Source organism: Marmota flaviventris, chromosome 4, assembly GCF_047511675.1.
Source record: "Marmota flaviventris isolate mMarFla1 chromosome 4, mMarFla1.hap1, whole genome shotgun sequence".
Classification (NCBI taxonomy): Eukaryota; Metazoa; Chordata; class Mammalia; order Rodentia; family Sciuridae; genus Marmota; species Marmota flaviventris.
Genome location: NC_092501.1, coordinates 32533983 through 32557170, shown reverse-complemented (window position 1 = coordinate 32557170; position 23188 = coordinate 32533983). Strand labels below are relative to the sequence as shown.

Sequence of the window (23188 nt, the reverse complement as noted above, 5' to 3'; positions counted from 1 at the left end):
TATCAATGTATTATTATTTTCTCTTATAGGTCTGCAATAATTTTCTTACTCTCATTGATTATCTTCCAGGAAATCATCACATTTTATTCAAAAATATTGATTATGTGAAAATTTATTTTTTGGAGAAAGTAAAAAAAAATGAAGAATCCCTGGATGTTTATGATCCTCAGTACTTCATTGACTATTTCCTGATAAAAATGGCCCAGGTAAAGTGTTGCCATCAGCCTAGTCTTTTGATTCCTTGATCATGTTCACTTACAAGCTGTAACTTTGCTAGGGATGTTACATGGTCAGGACAATAGTGATTGTCAAGCACTTGGATAACCTAGCGGAGCATGAATATCCACGAAGCATCATGGAAAACATGCAATTATTAAATAATTAGAATATGCTGACTCTATTCTTTAGATAAAAATCTATGTGAGGAGAAAGAGAATGCACATCGAGGTGTTTGAGAGAGTTAATAAATACATAAATTGTTAGTTAGACTGACTCAAAGAAAGAAGAGATGACACAAATTAATAATAAAACAAAAGCAAGGACATGGATGCTGAAGAGACAATTTCCCATCAAGTTACAACATATAAAATACCAAGCCATGACATGAGGATGTGAAAAACCAGCCTCTACCTCAGAGCAAAGCCTGTCCAAGGAAGGGACATGACCTTAGTCCTTGGAAAAACCTACAGAGCACTCCTAAGCACATTTCCACCCTGCTAAGTTGTTTATCTACAAATAACAGGAGAGATCTGCTGCGCCAGGTGTCCCTGACTCAGTCAGGCTAGGTGGGGATCCATAACAGCCCCCTAGCAGCCACCAATCAGCATGAGACAGGGAAATACCTGGGATGCCAGATAACCCTCCCAGTGGTTTATGGTGGTTAATAACAAGTTGGGAAACCATGTAGTTCAGCACGTACACCCCTCTTGGCTCAAACCAATCAGTTCAAATGAATACCCCTTTTGTACTGACCAATCACCCCTACCCAACTTGTTCCCGCCAGTGAATGTGCTAATCATGTTTTAGAGTTGTTATCTGATTTTCCCGCGGTGTGTGATGATTTGCTAAGGGATGCTATGATGTATGTGAAGTCCCTGCCTTCTCCAAAGAATGTATAAAACTGCTGCAAACCCTGGGCTCGGGGCCTCTCAGCATCACCAGTTGCTGTGTGTGGGCGTGGAGGACCGAGCTAGCTCGCAATAAACACCTCTTTGCTGCTTGCATCGATCTTGGGTCTCTGGTGGTCTTTGGGGGTCCCGAATTCGAGCATAATATATGGGGGCTAGTCCGGGATCCCCCTAATAAGCCTACCCAGACACCCCGATCGAGAGGTGATAAAAACCCGGCCGGTAAGTAAAGGCATTGCCGATGTGTAAGAAAATGTACTCTGGTTGCATGCAGGTCCTGGTTTTGTGTTGTGAGGTCGGCAAAAGGTCCAGGTGGACGCACCGAAGGGCAGCCGACAGGGTTTGTGGGAGACGTCCCCAGCCCCTTTCTGGGTTCTGAGTGGATTGCCTGTAGTAAAGTATTTTGTGAAGTATTTGGTAAAGTATTTTGTAGCTGACGGATCCGCGGTCCGCCTGAGCCTTTAGCTTCTGGGTAGCAATCCATGACACGTTGCGAATTCTGTGGCCGTGTTGAGAATTTTGTGTTATGTGTGTTTGTTTCTATTGTCCTGTCTGTCTCCACCCCAACACCCTGGCAAGAGAACTAATCTCCCAATCTGGGGTCATCAGACCCAATCTGAAGGGGATGCTCCCTCAATCTGTTTGTCTGAAGGGAAGGTCCCAGTTGGCTTGGGGCCAACACCCACTTTTGTTTTTTTGACAATCTGAAAAGGGAATCTATGTCTTTGTCTGTGTCTCTGTTAAGTGTGATGGCATTGTTTTACTTTGGACAGATGCAGAGTCCCAAGTTCCAATCTGCCTTAGATGTGTGGAGGTAACTTTAGCTAAATTTTAGCCTAAATTGTCCCTAGTATGCTTCTCCTGTAAGGGACCAAAAGTCAATAGAACAGCTTTTCTGTTCTCACCTTTTATACCCCTTTTAGCTGTGTTTTAAAGAACTTTGATAAACTTTACTCCCCTTTGTTAAGCGAGATTAGGGAAGCAGTGTTTTCTTCCCGTAGTTGGCTTGAGTGCACCCACTGCAGAGGGAAATGCCTGGTGGGGATCTAAGAATTTTGATACCTCGCTTTTTCTTTTTCTCAAAACCCTGTCCTCATTATTAAATTGGCATTAATTGGCTTCAAGAGCAGGAACCGAATTTTCAGTCACAAATTTTGGCACCCCAGAGGGGACTTTAGAGGAGTCCCCACTCTGCCTTCTTTGGGAAGCCTAGCACTCTTGAGACAACTGCAAGCAGAGGATTAGCACTCTTGAGACAACTGCAAGCAGAGGATTAACTTTTTTGGGAGCTGACTACTGAAAAGTTAGGAGATATGGAGAGTGCCTGGTGCCTGGGGTCGGACCAAACCAGAGGAACTAATCCTGTAAGTAAAAGGACTGAGGGACTCCCAGCAGCTGCCAAAGCCATTTTGCTTTGGGGAACTCCCTCTTCCTTACCTGCACTTTAAGGATTACTCCACCTCTGTCTACTTAAAAAAGGGACAATGAATGCAGTAATGTGTTGATATTATAGATTGTTTCTTGGGGATGATCTTGGCTGAATGTGTATCTAAAAGATGATTTTTTATTGTAACAATCTGGTATCTGAATGGGTTTCTAAAGCATTGCACAATCTTGCAGTTAAAAGTTGGGTTTAAGTAATTGTTTAGTTTGTGATTTCAGTTAGTTCATGCTAGAAAACTTAAATACTTAGGATGGAAAATTAAAGAACTCTACTTCCAAGTTGGCAAGTAACTCCCAATCATTTAGTTTTATTTTTTTCATCAATTTTTGAACTGGGTAGCCTGAAAAGATTTCACTAGGTGTACCAGTACATTAACTTGGGCAAGGATAATAAATTGTGATATGATATCTGTTCCCCTCAGTGTGTAAGATTCAGGAAAAGAAAGTGTTGGATTGGGACATTGGTCTGGCTTATTGAAATGACATTGAATAGCAACAATCTTGGAAATTTTTAAAGCTTAATTTTGGATATACATGGTACTGTGTGGTTCTCTTTTGAAATTTCTTTTCAGGTGATTTAATGTAACTTAATACTACTTTAGGAGCTTCAGAACAAAGGATGTGGCTTATTGATCCTAAAAAAATTTCTTCTGATTGTAGAGATCCTATTTTAAGTTTTGTGTGAGCAAGTTTTTCTATTGTAGGAAGATGTAAAGGTATGAAATTTTGAGAATTGTATCTTAAACTTGTATCATAATTTCCAACATCCAAACCTGAAAATTGTGACTTATGGTTAAAATGCCTTAGGCATGAGGCTTCTCCTCAGAATTCCAGTTTTTCCTGCTCCTTCCAGACCTCAGGCAGGATTTAAGTTGAAATACAAATAGAAGAAGCCTGGAGCTCTATAGGTGACAGATCTGAGGCCCAAGGGAAAAAAAAGAATAAAAGTGTCTTTTTACTTGAAATCAAACTAGATTAAACCAAAAAGTAAATTTTGTGGTATCTACTAATAACTGGCCAGTCATTTTTTTTCTTCTAGGACTTTTGCTTTTTCTTAATTCTGTTTTTTTTTTGAGCTCATGATTTTGATCCTACAGACAAGTTAATGTTTTCTGATCAGTTCTATTTTTGATCAGCTGTGGAGTTTTTAAACATTGCAATGGAGATTTCACCTGAGAAAAACTACAAGGCCTTGTGTATGTGTGCACACTTGTGTTATGTGTTGTATGTCTGTATGTCTGTATGTGTATGTACATATATCCTGCAATTATATGAAAATTGGCAGATATATGAGGAGCGCTATCTTTGATTCACGTGATTTAAATGGTTCAATTTAAATTGGGTAAACAGATAAAAGTAAAGATGTCTTTAAAATTAAGCTTATAAGTTTTTCTAGGTGTTCAAAAAAGGCCCTAATAAAATGTTGATAAAATGTCTATGAAATAATCTGCTTAAATTCAGAAATTTATAAGTATTGTTTCAAAATGTGAACAGAAAAGAAGGTTAACAGATAAAAAAAAATTAAAAGCTTCTAGGTATGGATTTAATAGAGGGAAATGTGTTTCTGGATAAGAGTCTATATGATTAAGTAATTAAGAGGGTTTAAGTAAGTGATAAAAAAGGTCTATGTAAGTTAGTTATATGTGTAAGTTTTTGAGCAAGTAATCTTAAAGAAATTAAACAGCTGGATAAACAAGTGCTGTTTTAGAGCATTGTGCTATGTTATTTCTTTAAAAGCTAAACTTGGTTAATATAAAAACATCAATGTAATTGTGGTGCTATTAATGTGTTCATATCTTCCAGGTATACAATTCTGTAAGAAAAAAGAGCATTATATCAAGCTGGTGTTCTAAAATTGTATGGTAATTTTAGGCTTAAAAAAACATGTTGGAGATTTATTTATATCATTTGTGTTCTATAACTGGACTTGTTATCAATAAGTTATATAAAGTTCTATATTACTTTTTACACTGAGATACAATTTAAATGTATTTTTAAGTTAATGAGAGCCTAATCTGTGTGAAGGTTTTATTGTAAAACACAAAAGTACATTGCTACTTTTCTACAAAAGGTTAAAAGCTTTCAGCTTTTCTTTAATTCATGTTTTAGATGTGATATTATATTGTGTTAGCTAATATTCATGTGAACTTGAGCAAAAATTTATGTAGGCTTTGTAAACTGATATTTATTTTTTTATTTATTTTTTATTGGTTGTTCAAAACATTACAAAGCTCTTGACATATCATATTTCATACATTAGATTCAAGTGGGTTATGAACTCCCATTTTTACCCCAAATACAGATTGCAGAATCACATCGGTTACACATCCACATTTTTACATAATGCCATATTAGTTACTGTTGTATTCTGCTACCTTTCCTATCCTCTACCATCCCCCCTTCCCTCCCCTCCCATCTTCTCTCTCTACCCCATCTACTGTAATTCATTTCTCTCCTTGTTTATTTTCCCATTCCCCTCACAACCTCTTATATGTAATTTTGTATAACAATGAGGGTCTCCTTCCATTTCCATGCAATTTTCCTTCTCTCTCCCTTTCCCTCCCACCTCATGTCTCTGTTTAATGTTAATCTTTTCCTCCTGCTCTTCCTCCCTGCTCTGTTCTTAGTTGCTCTCATTATATCAAAGAAGACATTTGGCATTTGTTTTTTAGGGATTGGCTAGCTTCACTTAGCATAATCTGCTCTAGTGCCATCCATTTCCCTGCAAATTCCATGATTTTGTCATTTTATAGTGCTGCGTAATACTCCATTGTGTATAAATGCCACAATTTTTTTTATCCATTCATCTATTGAAGGGCATCTGGGTTGGTTCCACAGTCTAGCTATTGTGAATTGTGCTGCTATGAACATCGATGTGGCAGTATCCCTGTAGTATGCTCTTTTAAGGTCTTCAGGGAATAGTCCGAGAAGGGCAATAGCTGGGTCAAATGGTGGTTCCATTCCCAGCTTTCCCAGGAATCTCCATACTGCTTTCCAAATTGGCCACACCAATTTGCAGTCCCACCAGCAATGTACAAGTGTACCCTTTTCTCCACATCCTCGCCAGCACTTGTTGTTGTCTGACTTCAGAATGGCTGCCAATCTTACTGGAGTGAGATGGTATCTTAGGGTGGTTTTGATTTGCATTTCTCTGACTGCTAGAGATGGTGAGCATTTTTTCATGTACTTGTTGATTGATTGTATGTCCTCCTCTGAGAAGTGTTTGTTCAGGTCCTTGGCACATTTGTTGATTGGGTTATTTGTTCTCTTATTGTCTAATTTTTTGAGTTCTTTGTATACTCTGGATATTAGGGCTCTATCTGAAGTGTGAGGAGTAAAAATTTGTTCCCATGATGTAGGCTCCCTATTTACCTCTCTTATTGTTTCTCTTGCTGAGAAAAAACTTTTTAGTTTAGTAAGTCCCATTTGTTGATTCTTGTTATTAACTCTTGTGCTATGGGTGTCCTATTAAGGAATTTGGAGCCCGACCCCACAATATGTAGATCGGAGCCAACTTTTTCTTCTATCAGACGCAGAGTCTCTGATTTGATATCAAGCTCCTTGATCCATTTTGAGTTAACTTTTGTGCATGGCAAGAGGAGGGGATTCAGTTTCATTTTGTTGCATATGGATTTCCAGTTTTCCCAACACCATTTGTTGAAGATGCTATCCTTCCTCCATTGCATGCTTTTAGCTCCTTTATCAAATATAAGATAGTTGTAACTTAGTGGATTGGTCTCTGTGTCCTCTATTCTGTACCATTGGTCCACCCGCCTGTTTTGGTACCAGTACCATGCTGTTTTTGTTCTATTGCTCTGTAATATAGTTTGAAATCTGGTATCGCTATACTGCCTGATTCACACTTCCTGCTTAGAATTGCTTTTGCTATTCTGGGTCTTTTATTTTTCCATATGAATTTCATGATTGCTTTATCTATTTCTACAAGAAATGCCATTGGGATTTTGATTGGCATTGCATTAAACCTATAGAGAACTTTTGGTAATATCACCATTTTGATGATGTTAGTTCTGCCTATCCATGAACAGGGTATATTTTTCCAAATTCTAAAATCTTCTTCTACTTCTCTCTTTAGGGTTCTGTAGTTTTCATTGTATAAATCTTTCACCTCTTTTGTTAGGTTTATTCCCAAGTATTTTATTTTTTTTTCAGGATATTGTGAATGGAATGTTTTTCCTCATTTCCATTTCAGAAGTTTTGTCACTGATATACAGAAATGCCTTTGATTTATGTGTGTTGATTTTATATCCTGCCACTTTGCTGAATTCATTTATTAACTCTAATAGTTTTTTTGTAGACCCTTTTGGGTCTTCTAGGTATAGAATCATGTCAACTGCAAATAGCGATAATTTAAGTTCTTCTTTTCCTATTTTTATGCCTTTAATTTCTTTTGTCTGTCTAATTGCTCTGGCCAGTGTTTCGAGAACTATACTGAATAGAAGTGGTGATAGAGGGCATCCCTGTCTTGTTCCAGATTTTAGAGAGAATGTCTTCAATTTTTCTCCATTCAGAATGATGCTAGCCTGAGGCTTAGCATAGATAGCTTTTACAATGTTGAGGTAAGTTCCTGTTATCCCTAGTTTTTCTAATGTTTTGAACATAAAGGGATGCTGTCCTTTGTCAAATGCTTTTTCTGCGTCTATCGAGATGATCATATGGTTCTTATCTTTGAGTCTATTGATGTGGTGAATAACATTTATTGATTTCCGTATATTGAACCATCCTTGCATACCTGGGATGAATCCTACTTGATCATGGTGCACAATTTTTTTGATGTGTTTTTGTATCCGATTCACCAGAATTTTATTGAGGATTTTTGCATCTAGGTTAATTAGAGATATTGGTCTGCAGTTTTCTTTCTTTGAGGTGTCTTTGTCTGGTTTTGGAATCAGGGTGATGTTGGCCTCATAGAATGAATTTGGAAGAGCTCCCTCTTTTTCTATTTCCTGAAATAACTTGAAATTATTGGTATTAATTCTTCTTTAAAGGTTTTGTAAAACTCCGCTGTATATCCATCAGGTCCTGGGCTTTTCTTGGTCAGCAGTCTTTTGATTGCTTCTTCTATTTCATCCATTGATATTGGTCTGTTCAAATTGTGTGTATCCTCCTGACTCAGTCTGGGCAAATCATATGACTTAAGAAATTTATCAATGTCTTCACTATCTTCTATTTTATTGGAATATAGGTTTTCAAAATAATTTCTAATTGTCTTCTGTATTTCTGTAGCATCTGTTTTGATATTGCCTTTTTCATCCCGTATGTTAGTAATTTGAGTTCTCTCTCTTCTTCTCTTTGTTAGCATGGCTAAGGGTCTGTCAATCTTATTTATTTTTTCGAAGAACCAACTTTCAGTTTTGTTAATTTTTTCAATAGTTTCTTTTGTTTCAATTTCGTTGATTTCCGCTCTGATTTTAATTATTTCTTCCCTTCTACTATATTTGCTGTTGTTTTGCTCTTCCTTTTCTAGAGCTTTGAGATGAAGTGTGAGCTCATTTATTTGTTGGTTTTTTCTTTTTTGAAGAATGACCTCCAGGTGATGAATTTCCCTCTTAAAACTGCTTTCATTGTGTCCCATAGATTCCGATATGTTGTGTCTGTATTTTCATTTATCTCTAAGAATTTTTTGATTTCCTCCTTTATGTCTTCTGTAACCCATTGATCATTCAGTAACATATTGTTCATTTTCCATGTGATGTAGGATTTTTCCTTCCTTCTTTTATCATTGATTTCCAGTTTCATTCCATTATGATCAGATAAAATGCATGGTATTATCTCCACCTCTTTATATTTACTGAGGGTTGCCCTATGGCATAATATATGGTCTATTTTTGAGAAGGATCCATGTGCTGCTGAGAAAAAAGTATATCGACTTGATGATTGTTGATATATTCTATATATGTCAGTTAAGTCTAGGTTATTGATTGTGATATTGAGTTCTATTGTTTCTTTATTCAACTTGTGTTTGGAGGATCTGTCCAATGGTGAGAGAGGTGTGTTGAAGTCACCCATAATTATTGTGTTGTGGTCTATTTGATTCTTGAACTTGAGGAGAATTTGTTTTATGAACGTCGCAGCACCATTATTTGGTGCATAAATATTGACAATTGTTATGTCTTGTTGGTGAATGGTTCCTTTTAACAGTATATAATGTCCTTCCTTATCCCTTTTGATTAACTTAGTCTTAAAGTCGATTTTATTCGATATGAGGATGGCCACCCCTGCTTGCTTACGAGGACCGTGTGCGTGGTATATTTTTTCCCAACCTTTCACCTTCAGCCTGTGTGTGTCTTTTCCAATCAGATGTGTCTCCTGGAGGCAGCATATTGTTGGATTTGTTTTTTTAATCCATGTTACTATCCTATGTCGCTTTATTGGAAATTTTAAGCCATTAACGTTTAGAGTTACTATTGATATATGGTTTGTACTTCCAGCCATGTTTGATTATTTATCTTTTTTTTAAAATTTAGTTTGTTTCTCCATGATTAGCTTTCCCCCCGCCCTTTGTCTTTACTGAGGCACTTCCCACTGATGGCTTTGGTTATTGTTTTTCATTTCTTCCTCATTTAGTGTTTTGCTCAAGATGCTTTGCAATGCTGGTTTTCTGGCTGCAAATTCTTTTAACTTTTGTTTATCATGAAAGATTTTTATTTCGTTGTCGTACCTGAAGCTTATTTTTGCTGGATACAGAATTCTTGGTTGGCATCCATTATCTTTCAGTGTTTGAAATACGTTGTTCCAGGATCTTCTCGCTTTCAGCGTCTGTGATGAAAAATCCGTTGTTAACCTTATTGGTTTACCCCCGAATGTAATCTGCCTCCTTTATCTTGTAGCTTTTAATATTTTCTCTTTGTTCTGTATATTGGATATCTTCATAACAATGTGTCTTGATGTTGGTCTACTGTGATTTTGTATGCTCAGTGTACTGTATGCATCTACAATTTGTATATCTGTTTCCTTTTTATTTCTGGAAAGTTTTCTGTAATTATTTCATTCAGCAGGTTACTCATTCCCTTGGTTTTAATCTCTATACCTTCCTCTATCCCAATGACTCTTAAGTTTGTTTTTTTTATGTTGTCCCATATCTCTTGGATGTTTTTCTCGTGATTTTTTACCAGCCTTTCTGAGTTGGCTAGACTCTTTTCAAGATGATATATTTTGTCTTCATTATCTGACGTTCTGGCTTCTACTTGCTCCACTCTGTTAGTGATACTCTCATTTGAGTTTTTAATTTGGTTTATAGTTTCCTTCATTTCTAGAATTATTGTTTGATTTTTTTATAATCTCTATCTCCTGATAAAGATGCTTAACTTCTTCTTTTATCTGTTTATGTAATTCATTTTCAATGCGTTCTTTCACTGTTTGAATTTGCTGTCTCATATCCTCTTTAAGGTTCCATTCCATCTGTCTAAGGTATTCCTTGAGTTCTTTATTTGACCATTTTTCTGATGACTCTAGGTTCTCCTGAATATTTAGGCTGTCCTGCATTGTTTGTACTCCTTTTCTTCCTTGCTTTTCATGCTGCTCATGTTACTTCTTGTTCTGTTTGCTGAGTTACTGTTTACTCCTATAAATTTATTTGATGCTTGGGAGGAAAGGTATTAGAAGGGAAGGGAAGAAGTCACGAAAGAGAATGAGAGTAAGCAGGTATAATTCAAGGAAGGGGGAATAAGAAAATTGAAAGGAAATGAAAAGACAAAAGAAAAAAATAGAAAATAAAAAAAGAAAAAAAATTTTTTAAAAAATAATAAAAAATAAAAATTAAAATTTTTAAAAAAATTAAAAAAAAGTTAAAAAACAACAAAAAAATGAAAATGAAAAAAAAAACACACATAAAAAAATGAATAAATGCAGTCTTAGAGTTTGATTAACTTCTCTTCCAGTAGGTGGAGCTGTGCCCACTGGGCCAAGCTTCTCCTCTCAATACGCAGGAACCAATCACTGTGCAGCAGCTCCTCCTCCCAGACTGGGCGGGTCTCCAATCCTGGGTGCCTAGGGCCTTCTCTTGTGTCTAGTCACTTCCCCATTTTTCCTCACGCCAGGCCCCGCTCACCGGTGATGCTCACCACAATACTGGCTACATGCCAGGTCTGCTGCTCCCGGGAGTCCTGTTTACATGAACGACTGGGCACACTCTCCCTGTTTGCCATTCCCTCACACCCTAAGTTTGTAGAGCTTGGGGCTGAGAACCCTCAGCTAATTTTGCTTGCCCTTCAGTAGCCACGCCCCTGGTAGCTGGTGCAAGAGACCTCAGTTGTCAGCACTGGTGGGAGTGGTAGCTGGGAGTTCCATGCTGCGGGTCCCGAGCCACTCCTGATTCCCTTGGTCTGGCTATTGCGCTCACGGGAGAGCTGGGAGGGGCCCTTAAGGTTTCCCCGCTGTGTGGAGAGGGAAGGCTAGGGGATTACACACCTGTCACAGCTGGTTTCAATGAAGTTATCTCCTCCGCCGCATTCTGGTGACATCAGTTCTCTGCCATGGTGGTATCTCATGCAAATGGCGACAGTTCATTCCCTTTGCCAGGTGACCAATGCAACGGGTGGGTCCTGACTGTCTCTCCCAAGCCCCGTTTCAATCCTGTGGCCACTGCCTATGAAGGCTCGTTTGGCATTAACCCCCGTAGGATCAGAAGGGCCGACCAGTTCTTTCAGCGGGATCGTTTAGTGCTGAGTCACAGCAGTGTGTCTGCGAAAAGCAGGTGAACGGGAGCTTGATTTCAGCCGATCCGGGCTCGGTGTGTGTTCTGAGAGGCCCAGACTGTTCGCCCCAGATCCACGTCAGCTCAGCATTCCCTAGTGATCCTGAGCAAACAGCATTTAGATGGTTTATGTCTCCCTATGCCCCCACAGCTGAAGAGGTCAGAGACTTGATCTCTCCACGCCCGCCGCCATGTTGGATCTCAGTAAAATGATGTTTAAAAAGCAAAGATCAGTTTTAGAACTACACTACTTAAGATTTATGAAGAGCCCCGCCTTACCTGAGATAAGGCTCTGTGTCCCATCTCACAACTACGAAAGAAGTAGGCCAAATTTCAGTACATTTAAAGTCGTGTCCAAAAGTTGGTTTTTGTCAAGATTACTAGGATCTCAAACAGGGGATTATAATCTATAACTCCACCAAAATTCAAGGTAGGTATTATATGAACTAAATATGTTTTTACTTTTGATAATTTTATTTTGTAGTTTTCTTATAATTGGTCTAAAGATTGCCTGTTAATGTTTTTCAGAGGTACTGTTTTAAGAACTCACAACCTGGGTTAATTTAAGATAATGAGTTATCACCTACAGGATAGAGAGATAGACATTAAAGCCCAGTAATCTTAATATAAGGCTGTTGAAATTTATTTGCTAGATGTTTAAGATTAAGTTTCAAAATTAAAGTTAAATTAAAAGGGCTAAGAAAACAAATATTTGGCTCTTGCTCCTGAGTCAGTCTGAATCCAGGGAACAGGGGACGTCTCCAAAGAGCTTTGCAACTCTGGGCCACATAACCTCCTGATGAGGGAGATTAATGAGACCACTGGAGGACAGAAAGCCAATCAGTGCATTTGCTATGAAGAGGAGGGTCATCAGAAAAGGGAGACATCCCTGATGCTTCCAAGGGAAGCCACATGGTCAAGCAAGGCCTGGACCCATCCTAGTGCAAATGGCACTAGCAGAACTGAGAAGCTGCTGTAAAGTTCCCCCAGGACTCCCAGGGAAACTCAGCTGACTGTTAACAATAGATAGAAACAAAAGTCAGTTTGACTGCTTCATCTTAAACACTTAGCAAAGACAGTCAAAGTCAAAACACAGCTATTCCTGGACATTTTAAATAATAATAATAGTTAAATGTAACTTCCATGAATAAGTAAACTGGAGGCTGCAAAGGGTATTCTTAGGTAGGAATGCCTGATAACTATCAAAAGAAACTGCCAGAGTAGTTTTAGTTTAAGGCCCACAGATATTCCTAACCTACACAGGTAGGCTTAGTGTTTGCTAGTATGAATATCCAGCCCTAAGTAACAGAATTAAAGATTTCTCTATTAGACACAGAGGTCATACTAGTAAAAGGATTTTGCAAGATCAGATGACATTAAATTATTAAACTGTGTCTTAAGGGGAAGGATATCTGTAACCCTAAAAGTTAAATGTTATGTTTATAGTCCTGGTAACTGGAAATGTTAAAGCCCGGTGAGGGAACTTCTATACAGTGACATGTTCAGCTGTTGCAACATTTATTCAGTACTCATGGTTTTTGTTTCTCTCATAGAAGCACCCATCCCCAGATGACAACCTGTTTTTCCCCAACCAGACCTCAAATGGAACTGACTTCTAAAAGGGAACTCATGTCCCCCATGTCATCGTCCCCCACGTCGTCCATTGTCCCCCATGTCATCGAGCCCCCGCATGTTCAACACCCCTTTTCAGCTCTGAAGCAGCCAGAACGAGCCATCGCCCCTTCTCACCCCTTCTCCTTACAGCAATAAAGTTTCTAAAATTAGGGGAAATAAAGCCAGAAATGGTTAGGCAGTGTAGATAGGTAAATAGAGTCAGGTTGGATCTAGGAGGCCAGTTTTAAGTGAGTTTGGGAAGTTGAAGACTGTCTCCTGAGGATTACTGTTTACCAAGATGTAGAGCCTGCCCAAATAGGCCCCCAACTGAGGAAACCATGATTGGTTCCCAAGTTTCCAGACAAAGGGGGAATGAAAAACTAGCCTCTACCTCAGAGAAAAGCCTGTCCAAGGAAGGGACATGACCTTAGTCCTTGGAAAAACCCACAGAGCACTCCTAAGCACATTCCCACCCTGCTAAGTTGTTTATCTACAAATAACAGGAGAGATCTGCTGCGCCAGGTGTCCCTGACTCAGTCAGGCTAGGTGGAGATCCATAACAGCCCCCTAGCAGCCACCAATCAGCATGAGACAGGGAAATACCTGGGATGCCAGATAATCCTCCCAGTGGTTTATGGTGGTTAATAACAAGTTGGGAAACCATGTAGTTCAGCACGTACACCCCTCTTGGCTCAAACCAATCAGTTCAAATGAATACCCCTTTTGTACTGACCAATCACCCCTACCCAACTTGTTCCCGCCAGTGAATGTGCTAATCATGTTTTAGAGTTGTTATTTGATTTTCCCACAGTGTGTGATGATTTGCTAAAAGAGGCTATAATGTATGTGAAGTCCCTGCCCTCTCCAAAAAATGTATAAAACTGCTGCAAACCCTGGGCTCGGGGCCTCTCAGCATCACCAGTTGCTGTGTGGGTGTGCAGAGGACCGAGCTAGCTCGCAATAAACACCTCTTTGCTGCTTGCATCGATCTCAGGTCTCTGGTGGTCTTTGGGGGTCCCGAATTTGAGCATAACAGATGGAGTTCATCACTGCACAGTGCCGCAGTCTGGCTGGGCACAAATAACTGAGCTTCCATGAAGCACTTGTAGGTTCAAAACAGCAACTCTTTATTGCTGAACTCCACCAGCACTCCACACATGCTCCCCGGGAACTCTCTTCCCTTCCACCGGGCTCTGGGCATGCCTCTCGGATAGAACTCCAAAGTAGCAAGAGCCGCTCTATTGCTGGACAGTAAAGTCATATATACATTTGAATACACAGCTTAACATAACCATCATCATCTCAATGACTCGCTAGCATCACCTCTCAATCACTTCCTTCTGGCAAAATTCCATGTGTCATCCCCCGGCTGTGGCCCTCAACATCACAGGGTTTGGGATATTGGAAAGTAGCAGCTTACCCTAGGTGCACCCTAGGTGAGTCACCTGCAAGTCCTGTGGATTAAAATAGACCTTGACATGTGCAGCGTGAATGGCAGAGTGAATTGCAGATGGGTTGAGTCTTGTAGATGGTGGTATGTGATGGGGAAAAGTAGGTGGAGAGATGAGAGAAGCCTTGTTGGATGTAGCTTTAAATGAAGTCACACATATACAGAGTTAGAGATGGTGTCCGTTGAAAGGTTATTTATTCCCATTGTCTTTCCTTGCCACCCTTGTCAAATATCAGTTGGCTCTAAATGTGAGCCTTTGTGTGTGGACTTTCATGCTCCTCCAATGTCTTCCAACAGAGACTGGCAAATGCTATTCCCCACCTCTAGGAGTTCTTCCTCTATGACCAACCTTCACACCCTAATAACCTTCACCATCCTGAGGGTGGAGACACCAGAAAACAACAGACAACCCACCTACTGGATAAGAAGGGAAGTAGGATGGTTTCTGTACTCCAACAGAAACAATCCTTTAATTTTCCTTTGACATTTTCTTTCCCTCTCTTTTCCTATCCTCACACTCACAACATTTGGGAAACCAAGTACTTTTCATACATTAGGCTAATGAGAACTGGTATGTCTGAATAGTGTTGCCGCTGCTTACCTGTGACAAGTCCTTACTTCCCCCATGCTGAAGTATAACACCAGAGAAGCACGCTGAGGCAAGTTTAGAGTGGAAAGCAGAAGCTTTATTAAAGGACAGCAGAAAAGACTTCTCCCTGAAGAAAGAAGGGGATCCAAGAGGTGGAATCCATGGAAGAGGAGGCTTCCCTCTTGTATAGCTAAGGTCTTCTTTCAGCTTTCCCGCATTCCTGTGGGCTCCTGTCCTTTGTTCTGTTATCTTGCAGTGATAGAATGTAGGTGGAAAGGCCCAAAGGATGAGGGACAGATGGGCCTAAGGAGTAATCTGGGCAGGAAGGACTTTGGATTAGCATCTCCATGTTTGCTGGGAGCTGCTTCATTAACATTTCCTTGGGATGGGCTCTGGGCCTTGGGGACATTTTCAATTCCCCTATCCCTGGACTCCATTCTCAATATGGCCTTCATTCTCGATTTTACTCAATATTAGACATGATTTACCTAACTACACTAACTACCTATCTTTAAATCTGGCTTCAATAGTGTATTAACCTTGTATTGTATATTATTTTTTACTTTTAAATTTTCTTCTTTTTCTTAATTATTATTATGATGTTTTTTTATACTCTATTGTCTTCCCACTTACTTCTCTCCCCAAAGTATTTTTCTATTTTATCCTGTTACTAACCAACTTCTAACTTCTTTTGATTTCTCCTTCACAATTCCTAAGGTATAATCACTCTAAATTCTCACCTTTTACCTCCTTAACATCTCATCCTACAACCTCCCCCACTCTCTCTTTGTCTACATCAGAAACTTTAGACACTTTTGCAAAACCTACTGTTTATATTGTAGATAATAACTGAACCCATCATTTCTGTCTATTGTGACAAAACCATGAATGTCTTAAGAGGAGCTATTTGACTTAAGACTGTATATGGTTTGTATTGGGATCTGTTAATATTGATCTCCCCCTTAAAAAAGAGGTATTATAACCCTGCAGAGACACTATAAGTCTATAGGGTAAAAACTGTAACACCTCGGATCCTCACCTCTAGAAGGGAAGACATACAAACAATATGAGAAAACAAGGGAAGAAAGTGCCCCAAACAAATCAAGATACTAAATTATTAGAATCCATGGCCAGCATAGCAGAAGAAATGTCAAAGAAAGAGTTCAGGATGAACATGATTACAATGTTCTGTGAATGAAAGTATGATATAAGAAAGCAAACACAGGCAGCAAAAATCAATTAAGTAAAGAGCTACATAAACAAATACAGGAAGTAAAAGAATACTTCAATAAGGAGCGGGAGGTTCTGAAAACAAAACAAAACATAAATCTTTGAGATGTGTTATGCTCGAATTTGGGACCCCCAAAGACCACCAGAGACCCAAGATCGATGTAAGCAGCAAAGAGGTGTTTATTGCGAGCTAGCTCGGTCCTCCACGCCCACACACAGCAACTTGTGATGCTGAGAGGCCCCGAGCCCAGGGTTTGCAGCAGTTTTATACATTCTTTGGAGAAGGCAGGGACTTCACATACATCATAGCATCCCTTAGCAAATCATCACACACCGCGGGAAAATCAGATAACAACTCTAAAACATGATTAGCACATTCACTGGCGGGAACAAGTTGGGTAGGGGTGATTGGTCAGTACAAAAGGGGTATTCATTTGAACTGATTGGTTTAAGCCAAGAGGGGTGTATGTGCTGAACTACATGGTTTCCCAACATGTTATCAACCACCATAAACTGGGAGGGTCATCTGGCATCCCAGGTATTTCCCTGTCTCATGCTGATTGGTGGCTGCTAGGGGGGTTGCTATGGATCTCCACCTAGCCTGACTGAGTCAGGGACACCTGGCGCAGCAGATCTCTCCTGTTATTTGTAGATAAGCAACTTAGCAGGGTGGGAATGTGCTTAGGAGTGCTCTGTGGGTTTTTCCAAGGACTAAGGTCATGTCCCTTCCTTGGACAGGCTTTGCTCTGAGATAGAGGCTGGTTTTTCTTTCCCCCTTTGTCTGGAAACTTGGGAACCAATCATGGTTTCCTCAGTTGGGGGTCTATTTGGGCAGGCCCTATATCTTGGTAAACAGTAATCCTCAGGGGACAGTCTTCAACTTCCCAGACTCACTTAAAATTGGCCTCCTAGATCCAACCTGACTCGATTTACCTATCTACACTGCCTATCCATTTTTGGCTTTATTCCCCCCCCCTAATTTTAGAAACTTTATTGCTGTGTGGAGAAGGGGCGATGGCTTGTTCTGGCTGCTTCAGAGCTGAAAAGGGGTGTCGAACATGAGGGAGCTTGAAGACATGGGGGGTGACATGGGGGACGTGAGTTCCCTTTTAGAGGTCAGTTCCATTTGAGGTCTGGTTGGGGAAAAACAGGTTGTCATCTGGGGATGGGTGCTTCTATGAGAGAAACAAAAACCATGAGTACTGAATAAGTGTTGCAACAGCTGAACATGTCACTGTACATAAGTTCCCTCACCAGGCTTTAACATCCCCAGTTACCAGGACTGTAAACATAACATTTAACTTTTAGGGTTTCAGATGTCCTTCCCCTTAAGATACAGTTTAATAATTTAATGTCATCTGATCTTGCAAAATCCTTTTACTAGTATGACCTCTGTGTCTAATAGAGAAACCTTTAATTCTGTTACTTAGGGCTGGATAATCATACTAGCAAACACCATGCCTACCTGTGTAGGTTAGGAATGTCTGTGGGCCTTAAATTAAAACTACTCTGGTAGTTTCTTTTGATAGTTATCAGGCATTCCTGTCTAAGGATCTCTTTTGTAGCCTCCAGTTTACTTATTCATGGAAGTTACATTTAACTATTATTATTATTTAAAATGCCCAGGAATAGCTGTGTTTTTGTTTTAACTGTCTTTGCTAGGTGTTTAAGATGAAGCAGTCAAACTGACTTTTGTTTCTATCTATTGTTAACAGTCAGCTGAGTTTCCCTGGGAGTCCTGGGGGAACTTTACAGCAGCTTCTCAGTTCTGCTAGTACCATTTGCACTAGGATGGGTCCAGGCCTTGCTTAACCATGTGGCTTCCCTTGGAAGCATCAGGGATGTCTCCCTTTTCTGATGACCCTCCTCTTCATAGCAAATGCATTGATTGGCTTTCTGTCCTCCAGCGGTCTCATTAACCTCCCTGATCAGGAGGTTATGTTGCAAAGCTCTTTAGAGATGTCCCCTGTTCCCTGGATTCAGACTGACTCAGAGGGCAAGAGCCAAATATTGGTTTTCTTGGCCCTTTTAATTTAACTTTAATTTTAAAACTGAATCTTAAACATCCAGCAAATAAGTTTCAACAGCCTTATATTAAGAATACTGGGCTTTAATGTCTATCTCTCTTTCCTGTAGGTGATAACTCATTATCTTAAATTAACCCAGGTTATGTGTTCTCTGCAAAACATTAACAGGCAATCTTTAGACCATTTATAAGAAAATGACAAGATAAAATTATCAAGAGTAAAAACATATTTAGTTCATGCAATAGCTACCTTGAATTTTGGCAGAGTTATACATTATAATCCCCTGTTTGAGATCCTAGTAACCTTGACAAAAACCAACTTTTGGACACGACTTTAAATGTACTGAAATCTGGCCTACTTCTTTCATAGTCACTTTCACATGTAGTGAGATGGGACACAGAGCCTTAGCTCAGGTAAGGCAGGGTTCTTCATAAATCTTAAGTACTGTAGTTCTGAAGCTGATCTTTCCTTTTTAGACATCATTTTATAAAGCCTACATAAATTGTTGCTCAAGTTCTCATGAATATTAGCTAACACAATATAATATCACATCTAAAACATGAATTAAAGAAAACCTGAAAGCTTTTAACCTTTTGTAGAAAAGTAGCAAAGTATTTTTGCATTTTACAATAAATCCTTCACACAGATTAGGCTCTCATTAACTTAAAAATACATTTAAATTGTATCTCAGTGTAAAAAGTAACATAGAACTTTACATAACTTATTGATAACAAGTCCAGTTATAGAACACTAATGATATAAATAAATCTACAACATGTTTTTTTAGCCTAAAATTACCATACAACTTTAGAACACCAGCTTGATATAATGCTCTTTTGAAGCTTCTACCTTACAGACTTGTATACCTGGAAGGTATGAACACATTAATAGCACCACAATTACATTGATGATTTTATACTAACCAAGTTTAGCTTTTAAAGAAATAACATATTATAATATTGAAAAATAACTGTTGTTGTTTAACCATAGTTGTATAATTTTTAATTTTTTTAAGATTACTTGCTCAAAAAACTTACACATATAACCAATTTACACAGATCTTTTTTTTATCACTTACTTAAACCCTTTTATTAACTTAATCACATAGACTTTCTTATCTAGAAACACATTTTCTCTCTATTAAATCTATACCTAGAACCTTCTAGTTTTCTTTTCCATCTGTTAACCTCCTTTTTTGTTTACATTTTGAAACAATACTTGTAAATTTTTGAATTTAGGCAGATTATTTCATAGACATCAACATTTTATTAGTTTTATTTTTGAACACCTAGAAAAACTTATAAGCTTAATTTTAAAGACATCTTTACTTTTATCTGTTTACCCAATTTAAATTGAACCATTTGAATCACGTGAATCAAAGATATTTGGATCCATTTTTTAAAAATTTTTCATGAGCGCTCCTCATATATCTGCCAATTGTCATATAATTGCATGATATATGGACATATACATACAGACATACAGACATACAACACATAACACAAGTGTGCACACATACACAAGGCCTTGTAGCTTTTTTCAGGTGAAATCTCCATTGCAATGTTTAAAAACTCCAGAGTTGATCAAAAATATAACTGATCAGAAAACATTAACTTAAGTCTGTAGGATCAAAATCATGGGCTCAAAAAAATGCAGAATTAAGAAAAAGCAAAAGTCCTAGAAAAAAAAATGACTGGCCAGTTATTAGTAAATACCACACAATTTACTTTTTGGTTTAATCTAGTTTGAGCTCAGGTAAAAGACACCTTTATTTTTTTTTCCACTTGGGCCTCAGCTCAGTCTCCTACTGAGCTTGCAGGCTTCTTCTATTTGCATTTCAACTTAAATCCTGCCTGAGGTCTGGAAGGAGCAAGAAAAACTGGAATTCTGAGCAGATGCTTCATGCCTAAGGCATTTTAACCTTAAGTCACAATTATCAGGTTTGCATGTTGAAAATTATGATACAAGTTTAAGATACAATTTACATAATTTCATACCTGTACATCTTCCTACACTAGAAAAACTTGCTCATACAAAACTGAAAATAGGATCTAATTTGAAAATATAAAAGCTACCATCAGAAGAAATTTCTTTAGGATCATTAAGCCAATTTCTTTGTTCTGAAGTTCCTAAAGTAGTATTAAGTTACATTAAGTCACCTGAAAAAAAATTTTAAAAGAGAACCACACACTACCATGTATATCCAAAATTAAGCTTTAAAAATTTCTAAGACTGTTGCTATTTAATGTCATTTCAATAAGCCAGACCAACATTTTAATTTAACACTTTTTCCCCCTGAATTTTACACACTGAGGGGAATAGATATCATATCATAATTTATTATCCTTGCCCAAGTTAATGTACTGGTACAACTAATGAAATATTTTCAGGCTACCCAGTTCAAAAATTGATGAAAAAATAAAACTAAATGATTGGGAGTTACTTGCCAACTTGGAAGTAGAGTTCTTTTAATTTCTATCCTAAGTATTTAAGTTCTCTGGCATGAATTATCTGAAATCATAAACTGAATAATTACCTAAACCCAACTTTTAACTGCAAGATTGCGCAATGCTTCAAAAACCCATTCAGATACCAGATTGTTACAATAAAAAAATCATCTTTTAGATACACATTTAGCCAAGATCATCCCCAAGAAACAATCTATAATATCAACACATTACTGCATTTATTGTCCCTTTTTTTTAAGTAGACAGAGGTGGAGTAATCCTTACAGTGCAGGTGAGGAAGAGGGAGTTCCCCAAAGCAAAATGGCTTTGGTAGCTGCTGGGAGTCTCTCAGTCCCCCCTTTTACTTACAGGATTAGTTCCTCTGGTTTGGTCCGACCCCAGGCACCAGGCACTCTCCATATCTCCTAACTTTCCAGTAGTCAGCTCCCAAAAAGTTCATCCTCTGCTTGCAGTTGTTCAGAGTGCTAGGTACCCCAAGAAGGCAGAGCGGGGACTCCTCTAAAGTCCCCTCTGGGGTGCCAAAATTTGTGACTGAAAATTCGGTTCCTGCTCTTGAAGCCAATTAATGCCAATTTAATAATGAGGACAGGGTTTTGAGAAAAAGAAAAAGCGAGGTATCAAAATTCTTAGATCCCCACCAGGCATTTCCCTCTGCAGTGGGTGCACTCAAGCCAACTACGGGAAGAAAACACTGCTTCCCTAATCTCGCTTAACAAAGGGGAGTAAAGTTTATCAAAGTTCTTTAAAACACAGCTAAAAGGGGTATAAAAGGTGAGAACAGAAAAGCTGTTCTATTGACTTTTGGTCCCTTACAGGAGAAGCATACTAGGGACAATTTAGGCTAAAATTTAGCTAAAGTTACCTCCACACATCTAAGGCAGATTGGAACTTGGGACTCTGCATCTGTCCAAAGTAAAACAATGCCATCACACTTAACAGAGACACAGACAAAGACACACAAAGACATAGATTCCCTTTTCAGATTGTCAAAAAAATGAAAGAGGGTGCTGGCCCCAAGCCAACTGGGGCCTTCCCTTTAGACAAACGGATTGAGGGAGTATCCCCCTAAGATTGGGTCTGATGACCCTAGACTGGGAGATTAGTTCTCTTGCCAGGGTGTTGGGATAGAGACAGACAGGACAATAGAAACAAAGACACATAACACAAAATTCTCAACACGGCCACAGAATTCGCAACGTGTCATGGATTGCTACCCAGAAGCTAAAGGCTCAGGCGGACCGCGGATCCGTCAGCTACAAAATACTTTACCAAATACTTCACAAAATACTTTACTACAGGCAATCCACTCAGAACCCAGAAAGGGGCTGGGGACGTCTCCCACAAACCCTGTCGGCTGCCCTTCGGTGCGTCCACCTGGACCTTTTGCCGACCTCACAACACAAAACCAGGACCTGCATGCAACCAGAGTACATTTTCTTACACATCGGCAATGCCTTTACTTACCGGCCGGGTTTTTATCACCTCTCGATCGGGGTGTCTGGGTAGGCTTATTAGGGGGATCCCGGACGAGCCCCCATATATTATGCTCGAATTCGGGACCCCCAAAGACCACCAGAGACCCAAGATCGATGCAAGCAGCAAAGAGGTGTTTATTGCGAGCTAGCTCGGTCCTCCACGCCCACACACAGCAACTGGTGATGCTGAGAGGCCCCGAGCCCAGGGTTTGCAGCAGTTTTATACATTCTTTGGAGAAGGCAGGGACTTCACATACATCATAGCATCCCTTAGCAAATCATCACACACCGCGGGAAAATCAGATAACAACTCTAAAACATGATTAGCACATTCACTGGCGGGAACAAGTTGGGTAGGGGTGATTGGTCAGTACAAAAGGGGTATTCATTTGAACTGATTGGTTTGAGCCAAGAGGGGTGTACGTGCTGAACTACATGGTTTCCCAACTTGTTATTAACCACCATAAACCACTGGGAGGGTTATCTGGCATCCCAGGTATTTCCCTGTCTCATGCTGATTGGTGGCTGCTAGGGGGTTGCTATGGATCTCCACCTAGCCTGACTGAGTCAGGGACACCTGGTGCAGCAGATCTCTCCTGTTATTTGTAGATAAACAACTTAGCAGGGTGGGAATGTGCTTAGGAGTGCTCTGTAGGTTTTTCCAAGGACAAAGGTGATGTCCCTTCCTTGGACAGGCTTTGCTCTGAGATAGAAGCTGGTTTTTCAGATGAAGGAAATAATAAACCAAATTAAAAACTGAATAGAAAGCATTACCAACAGATTAGATCACTTAGAAGACAGCACCTCAGACAATGGAGACAAAACATATAATCTTGAAAATAAAGTTTATCACATGGTGAAGATGGTAAGAAACCATGAGCAGACTATCCAAGAAATATGGGATAGCATGAAAAGACCACATTTAAGAATTTTTGGGATAGAGAAAGTCATAAAGATACAAACCAAAGGAATGAACAATCTAGTGAATGAAATAATAACAGAAAAATTTCTAAACCTGAAGAATGAATTAATTGAAAATCAAATATAAAAGG

The 23188-nt window shown here is 39.1% G+C and overlaps 1 pseudogene; it reads left to right on the top strand.

The window, feature by feature from the left end:
• The window catches only part of LOC139701347 (cytochrome P450 2C42-like), a 93026-nt pseudogene that overhangs the window by 743 nt on the left and 69095 nt on the right, over positions 1 to 23188 (top strand).